The sequence below is a fragment of the Molossus molossus genome, unplaced genomic scaffold (assembly GCF_014108415.1).
Source record: "Molossus molossus isolate mMolMol1 unplaced genomic scaffold, mMolMol1.p scaffold_m16_p_3, whole genome shotgun sequence".
Taxonomy (NCBI): domain Eukaryota; kingdom Metazoa; phylum Chordata; class Mammalia; order Chiroptera; family Molossidae; genus Molossus; species Molossus molossus.
The window spans coordinates 32,376,048-32,384,075 of NW_023425366.1; positions in this window are offsets into that span (position 1 = coordinate 32,376,048).

Here is an 8,028-nt window from a genome sequence, read left to right on the forward strand (position 1 = left end):
ATGCATGTTTTGCAGTTCATTCAGTATTTTTATTTATTGACTTTGACTCTATGACTAGATTTGTTTGAAGGTGTTCCCTTTAGCCACTTTTCTTCTCTTATGAGAAAATGTATCTCTTTCTATACTTTCAGCAATCTCATGGATTCTATATGCTTTTCCAAAGATAATTGCTAGAAACCATATAACTATGTTTTTATGGTCACAATCATTGGCAGACTCACAAATTAATGTTCACTTGGGGCTCACTGAAATTCTTCAGGTGTTTTTTTGCAGGTGAAACCCCAATACACACATACCAGACAATGCCCAAGTGTTACCGCTTCACCCTAAATATCGCAGTCTTCACCCAGACTAAAGTTGTCTTCCAACTCGAAATGATCTGTTTGACCCCTGGCTGGCCAGGTGACTCCCCACCATGGAAAGAAGAGCAGGAACAACTTGATCACCTTTTAACCTAACACAGTAACCTTTTCCACCTGCTGAATCCCAAAGGCAAACAAAACACTGAACATGGTTTTAATAATTGGTCTGAAACCGTCAAATTATGGTTGGAAATTTTCAGCAGTAATCTAATTAAATGGTTTTTAACAGTCTGGCACAGAACCAGGTAGAAGTGGAAACGATGTGGCCTGTAAATTGCTGTAACATTTGACTTGAGAGATGCTAAGTACCAGCTGAACAAGTCTGGTCACAGAGAATGTCTGGTTGCCGGAGAACGTCTGCTCCAAGCGGAGCTGTGGGATACAAATGAGACGACTAAGAGGAATAGTAAGCTTCCTCTACAATGATGGGTGCAGGAAGGCGGGCTTGCATCAGCTTTAAAGTTCTGGGACACAAGGAAAATTAGTCAAGGAAAAAAAAAACAACAACTCAACATCTATTTCTAGATGTGTACATTTGCTTGCCTTCAATTTAAGCTCCTAAATTACTTTCTGAAAAATAAGACTACTTGTGTATAGAATATGGACTACATATATCATATAATCAGGTGATTTTCTTGTCAGCATGAATCATGGCCAATGAGTTCCAGAAATTATAAAGGTTTTAAGATGGATATTTTAAAGGGAGAATAAATTGGCTGTATTTTATGGCAACTACATCAAAGGACATACTGAGAAAGCTGAATTCATTCTCCCTGTGGCATGACAGAGGACAGGGCTTCACTGTGAGCTGAGTGGGAGAGAAAATGCTTCTGTCAGGGTGTCATCTCCACAGTAGTGGGGAATAGACTATAGATGCCATCTGACCCTACTGTCTGAATACTGCCATGTGAAAGAAAGATTATGTGCATTACCCCAGATCAACACTCGGTTTATTGTCCTAATGCAAAACTATTTAACATGATCTGAGAATATCAACTATTCTTCCAAGGATCCCAGTTTGTTTTACATTGATAAATAACACCAAAATGAGGAGTTACAATAAAGAGAAAGTGAGCAAGTTTATTTTTAATATACAAAGAGTACACATCCATTTTTCTAGATTATGATTTGGACCATGCAGAACCCTGGAGGGACAGTTCTCTGGTGGCTGGGAGCTGTGTGCTAATGTATTTGTGCATGTTTTATTTTTTTGTGATAGATGCACTTTGTCAGCTCTCCACACTCCCCCTACTGGGGATGGCTCACGTATACTGAAAGGGGGAACCCCCAGAGAATATATGTATAGCTGGTTGTCCATTTGGCAATAGCGAAGAAGAGATGCTTCTCAAGTGTAGTTGAAAAGGGTCAGACTCATCTGGCACACTTGTTTGGCTCTTACCCCTTTTCCCTTTTGCTGCCTGGAATAAAAATGTGATGCTTAGAAGCACAGCAGCCATTCTGTGAACATAAGAATAAAAGCCATACGCTTAAGATCATAGAACAGAAAGGTAGGAGGAGCCTGTTTCCTGGGCTCAGTCTGGAGATATTCTTTCCAACTAGAACGTGTACTTCTACCTTCTGTTTTCTGCAGAAAAACGTGTTTGGTTTGGCCTCTTCATTCAATTTTATGTTGTTTACAGCTGGAGAAAATGCTATACAAGGTCAAAATATTCTGAGGAAAAGTAGAATTCCAGACATCTTAATAATAATCTTGAAACACAGCAACCAAATATAACCACAGACACTTTTCAGAAGATAAAACAAGAAGGAAACAGTACTAGACAGATATAAGGTAGTCACTGTCTTCTCATTTTTCCTTTACAACTACTCAGATTGCATTTAATCTTTCATAATTAACACACACACACACACACACACACACACACACACACAAATCCAGATAAATATTCATCTTATTTTCTGCTGAGATAATAGTCTCAACATATTTCACTGGTTATTATGATTATAAGTTTAGTAAAAAGAAAAAATGATATTAGAATAAAATAGAAAAAAATTTTCCCCTATTCTCTTTTTGGAGAAATCAAAAAAAAAAAAAAAAAAAAGAAAAGCAAGCTAAAATTAGAAAAAAACTAGCCTTCTTATAGTTACCTTCATTGTCAAATGGCTAGAGTGAATGATTTTCTATTTTGTCCTCTTAAAGGAAAATGGTAGGGATTCAGTGAACATTAATAACTGAGGTATGAAATGGAGGCCATTTTTTACCTTAATTATCCATTTTACCAGTTATCATCTTTGATAGTAACTACATGATTACAAAATTTCTTCCTCAATTTGATCTGGATAATCAGACTCCATGAGAAGTCAATATGAATTGATCTGTATAAATATAAACCATTATAAATGTTTAATATCTTAACTCATCAACCAAACATGTCATCAGGGTTCTTTGTGCTACAATCACATAGGAGCTAAGCAGAATAGTTTCTGTATTTGAATGAGTTAAGCAGTTTTCACCTTTCTGAAAACAACATGAGTCAGACATCAGTAATTTTTTGCCATTTGGACTTTCCTTTTCAATCATACTTATCTCCTCTTTTCTAAGGATCATCTGTGAGGGCTGATGAGGCAGAATATAGAGCAGCCAAGTAGGGTACTTGGTGTCTCTCCTTTTTTGTCCTTGCAGTGGTGATGTTAGGGGGAGTTGGAACAAACAACAATAGTCCACTTCTCATGCCCTACACAGGAGCTACTGGTATTCACCTCCCTACCACAAGCCATCTGGGGCAGGCCATAATCTCAAGTATAAGCTTAGATTTCCCAGTTGCTCACACTGTGATTTTTATTTGCGTTGTCCGATAGAGGAAGGAGTGTCAGGGAGAAGGTGCTTCTGTGATTTCTGCTTCTCCAAGCTGCTGCCTTTCTTCTAATGGGCAGTGAGCAGTGAAGCCGATGGTCCCAAGAAACTCCTTTCTCTCCGGGAGTCTCAGAAACCCTATTCTGAGTGAAGAAAGTAAATGTTTCAATCTCATGGACATTGGAGACTGATGAGACAGCTGTGCTGCTCATTTCTACTCCCCACCCCTACCCCCTACCATCCAATGTTGACCCTGACCCAGCCCAGGAGGAGGAGCAGAGAGACAGTCATCAAAGTGACAGATCCACCCAAGTTGAGACATTGGCAGCACCTCACAGTTCCCTATAAAATAAGAGTCCTTGCCTTGAAGACTGACTGAAATCAATAACTCTGAGCTTCATTGAGAAGTAATATAGTGTCTGCCCAGAATAAACTAGTAAAACACTCAGGGTTTTTCTTCAGTCTGAGTAAGACCATAACTCATTGGACCTATTATTCTCTACCCGTCATAAAGGCTAGGTCTATGGTGATTCTGATATTTCATTAATGACGATTTTGTGATTTTCTACCATACCCTGAGCTAATTTAATTTGATTATATTTTGTATATTTGTATATAGACTTAAAATGTAGACTTAAAATTTCAGTATATTCCATTGGTAAACAAAACTTATTCAAAAAAGTCATATAAATTTTTAGATTGTGTGCAAACCAACAAGAAGTTACCATAATAATAAGGAAATGAGTCAAGGATCAAAAATGCCAACTCCCAAATAGACAAAGGACAATAGCTACATGGGAAAAGATTCAAGACTTACTGAGATTCAAAAACTATAAAATACCACTTCTCACTCACCCAATTGACCAGGGCAAAAGAGAATGAGACTATTTTGGTGATGTCTAATTTAACCCTTTTGAACACTTCTATTATAATTATAAACTGACACAACATTTCACACAGAATTGGCAAAATATTTAAAAAGCCATAAAATTGTGCTTAGCATTGACCTTGTCTATGAAACAGCAGAATTCCACGAGCAAGAGATGGTGCCACAGGAAGAAGATGTTCATTCCCATTGCAGTGGCACTCCTGGCTGGGTTTCTGGCTCCCACAACTGGGTAGAAATAGTGCTACTGGGAAAAGGATCAAGTTTGGGGTGGGAGGAGATATAGGACATTCAATGGGGACAGCTACATGGTGTCTCTAGGGCAGTGGTTCTCAACCTTCCTAATGCTGTGACCCTTTAGTACAGTTCCTCATGTTGTGGTGACCCCCAACTATAAAATTATTTTTGTTGCTACTTCATAACTAATTTTGTTACTGTTATGAATTGTAATGTAAATATCTGATATGCAGGATGTATTTTCATTGTTACAAATTGAACAGAAAGCATAGTGATTAATCACAAAAATAAGAAAGAAAGATCTCTTATCCTTTGAGATGATATGGAGGGACCTGGAAAGTGTCATCCTAAGCAAAACAAGCCAAACAGAGAAAGACAAGTATCGTATGATCTCACTTATTTGTGGAATATGATGAACATAACAGTCTGAAGAATAGGGTAGTCCCAGAGATGTGGAAGTGGGGTACAGACTGACAACCCCCAGAAGAGGGGGTGGTGGGGGAGAGATAAACCACAGAACTTATATGCATGTATGCATGAACAATGGACATGGACAACAAAGCTGGGGACAGGGCAGGGAGGGAGAGGGAGGGGGGAATCAATGGGGGAAAAAGGAGAAACATCTGTAACAAAAATTAATTAATTAATTTAAAAAATAAATACATTGATCTCTTAAAAAATAATATGTAATTATATATTGTGAAATATTTATTTCTAATTACAAATAAATGAAATTTTGTCTTGAAACATGGTGTAGCATGGGTAACAGTTTTAATATAACAACAGTAAACCACATTGCTACATTTTGTGACAGTACATGTAAAAAACCAATGTCAGTGTGAAGGTTGAGACTGCTTCTTTCTCACCAGATCAAAAATTCTCAGGGCAGTCTTTGCAAGAGCACAACGAAGATCATCTTCCACAACAAGTCTACTTTTGTATTTAGACTTGATAACCAACAAGCTGGGAAACCCTGTTTCACAAAGATATGTTGTTGGAAATGGAAGAAGACGGTGCAACACAGTCTCAGACAGAACAGGATATGACTGCAAACACTTGATCCAGAATTTTGTAACTGGCATTATAGAGAAATCAGTTCTCACTGCATTGCTGTTAATAAGTTTAATGAATTCTTGTGCTGTCTCAGGAACATCTTCAACTTTGACTGTGAATGGGCTTCTGGCAAGTGCAAATGGGGTGTCAGGTAGATTTGGAAAGTATGATGAAATTTAATCTGCAAGCATGTGCAAGTGTTCTTTCACAGAAATTACCATCATAATTCTTTTGTCTGGTTCAATGTCATGTTCCTCAAAGAAAGCAGATAAGGTAGGCAACATGTAAATTTTATTTTCATCCAATTTTTTTTGCCAAAGCTGAAGTTTCATTTGGAATGATCGGATCTTTTCAGACAAATCGAGGCATGTTGCATTTGGTCCTTGCATCATAAATTTAATTCATTCAAGATGGCAAAGATGGCAACCAAGTAAGCTATTTTCTGCAGTTCACTTTTATCACTGAAAAGTTCTGTGAACTACAGTCTTGCTTTCTGATTAAAAAACATTTTGAGCCCTGGCCGGTTTGGCTCAGCGATTAGAGCACCAGCCTGCGGTCTGGAGAGACCCTGGTTCGGTTCCCGCTAAGGGCACTTACCTCGGTTGCAGTTTGTCCCCGGCCCTGGTTGGTTGTGTGGGTGGCAGCCACTCAATGTGTCCCTTTCACATCGATGTGTTTCTCTCTCTCTCTCTCTCTTCCTCTCTCTCCCTCCCACTCTATCTGTACAAAAAATGGAAAAATGTCCTCAGGTAAGAATAAAAAAAAAAATTTGAGTTCATCAAGAAGCTCAAAAAACACATTTTAAAACTTTTCCTGTTGACAACCATCTCACTTCAGTGTGAAATAACAGAGCATTGTTCGGCGCATCCAACTTGTTGCACAGTTGTGAAAATAGTTGACTGTTTAAAGTGCTCATCTTGCCCTGGCTGGTTTGGCTCAGTGGTTGGAGCATCAGCCTGCGCACCAGAGAGTTCTAGGTTCAGTTCCCGCAAGGCCCTAGTGGCTAGGGGCATGTACCAAAAAAATAAAAAATAAAATTAAATAAATAAATAAATAAATAAATAAATAAATAAATAAAGTGCTCGCCTTTACAAAATTGACAGAACTTACGACACATTTCATCGCTTTTTATAACTCTTGTGGCAACGTCTTCATTGCTAATATTTGCCAATGAATTATACAGTGAGTTCCAATGACTTTTGGTGACTCATTCAGTACCAAACGTTGAAATCCAGATCAACATCCTAGCATAGTTGGAGCACCATCTGTGGAAACACCACAAACCTTTTCCCAAGAGATCGTATGCTCTTTCAGAAATGAACCAACTATTTCAAATACACCATATGCAGTATTTGTTGTTTCAAGAGGTTTGCAAAAAGGAAACTCGTCTTTAAGTCGCCATCATTACTATACCTCACGTAAACCAGTAACCGTGAACAGTTTGCAATGTCTGTAGATTCATTAAGCTGGATGCTAAATATTGGAAGTGGAGCAGATTTAATTTCCTGGATTACCTGATCAAGAATATCAGCAGACATGTCATCTGTTCTTCTGCGGACAGTGTCGTTAGATAAGGAAATTGCACTCAATTTTGTAACAAATTCATCTCTGATCATAACTTGAGCGATGTCTTTGGCCACTGGCAACAGTAAATCCTCAGCAATGGTGTGAGGTTTCATAGCTCTGGCTATTCTGAGTGCCATCAAATATGAAGCTTCAAGGGCTGCTACGTTTTGTTTGTGGTACTTGCCACCAGTGTCAAGTCTGGCTTTCTTGAGTCCATCAGCTTTGCTTCTAAAATAGTTGGTATCCTTGCCGGCAAAGCTTGAATGCTTACTATCAAAATGGCGTCTTAATTTGTTCAGCTTCATAGATTCGGCTGCTAGAACTTTACAACAAATAACACATTGTGGTTCCTCAATTCCTGCTGTAATTATTGAGGTAAAACCATACTGTAAAAAATCCTCACTATATTTTCTTTTCTTGACATTCTTCTCTACACGATCCATTGTCATGGGATGGTTTGCTAATGAAAATACTATATAACAATAGCTTGAATAATACTAAAGATGATACATGGCATAGTTTAGTCAATACAGTTCATTAAAGTTTCCTATGATTTACCATTCTGTGTTGTTGTTTTTTACATACCTGTTACTATCATAAGGGGGCAGTATTCACATCAACCACAGCTGAATATAAAAAACTGAATTTTTTTTTTTTGCAGTAGTTGATGATTTTACAGTATGTGATTTTACATTTACCCAGTAATTATAATTCATGAAGTGTTGTTTTACCTCCAATACTGCTGCTTTTAACAGAGTAACTACTTTCTACACAGTAGTTGCTCTCTACACATATGTGACTGGTCTGCAAAAGTACAATATGGTGACAACCTTGTCACATACACCTGTATATGTATGGGGTGTAGATGATGGGTTTGGCATGATGATGTCATCATACCTCGTACTCATATGTGGGCATATCTGTATGTGGGCGTATCTGCATGTGGGCGGACCCTCCTGGAGACAAATAGAGGAGCAGTGTCTCAGTTTCTAAGACCATCGGAAATATGCCTCTTCCAATGGTCTTAGGTGACCCTGTGAAAGGGTTGTTTGACCCCCCAAAGGGTCATGACCCTCAGGTTGAGAACAGCTGTTAGGGAGTGGTGTTAA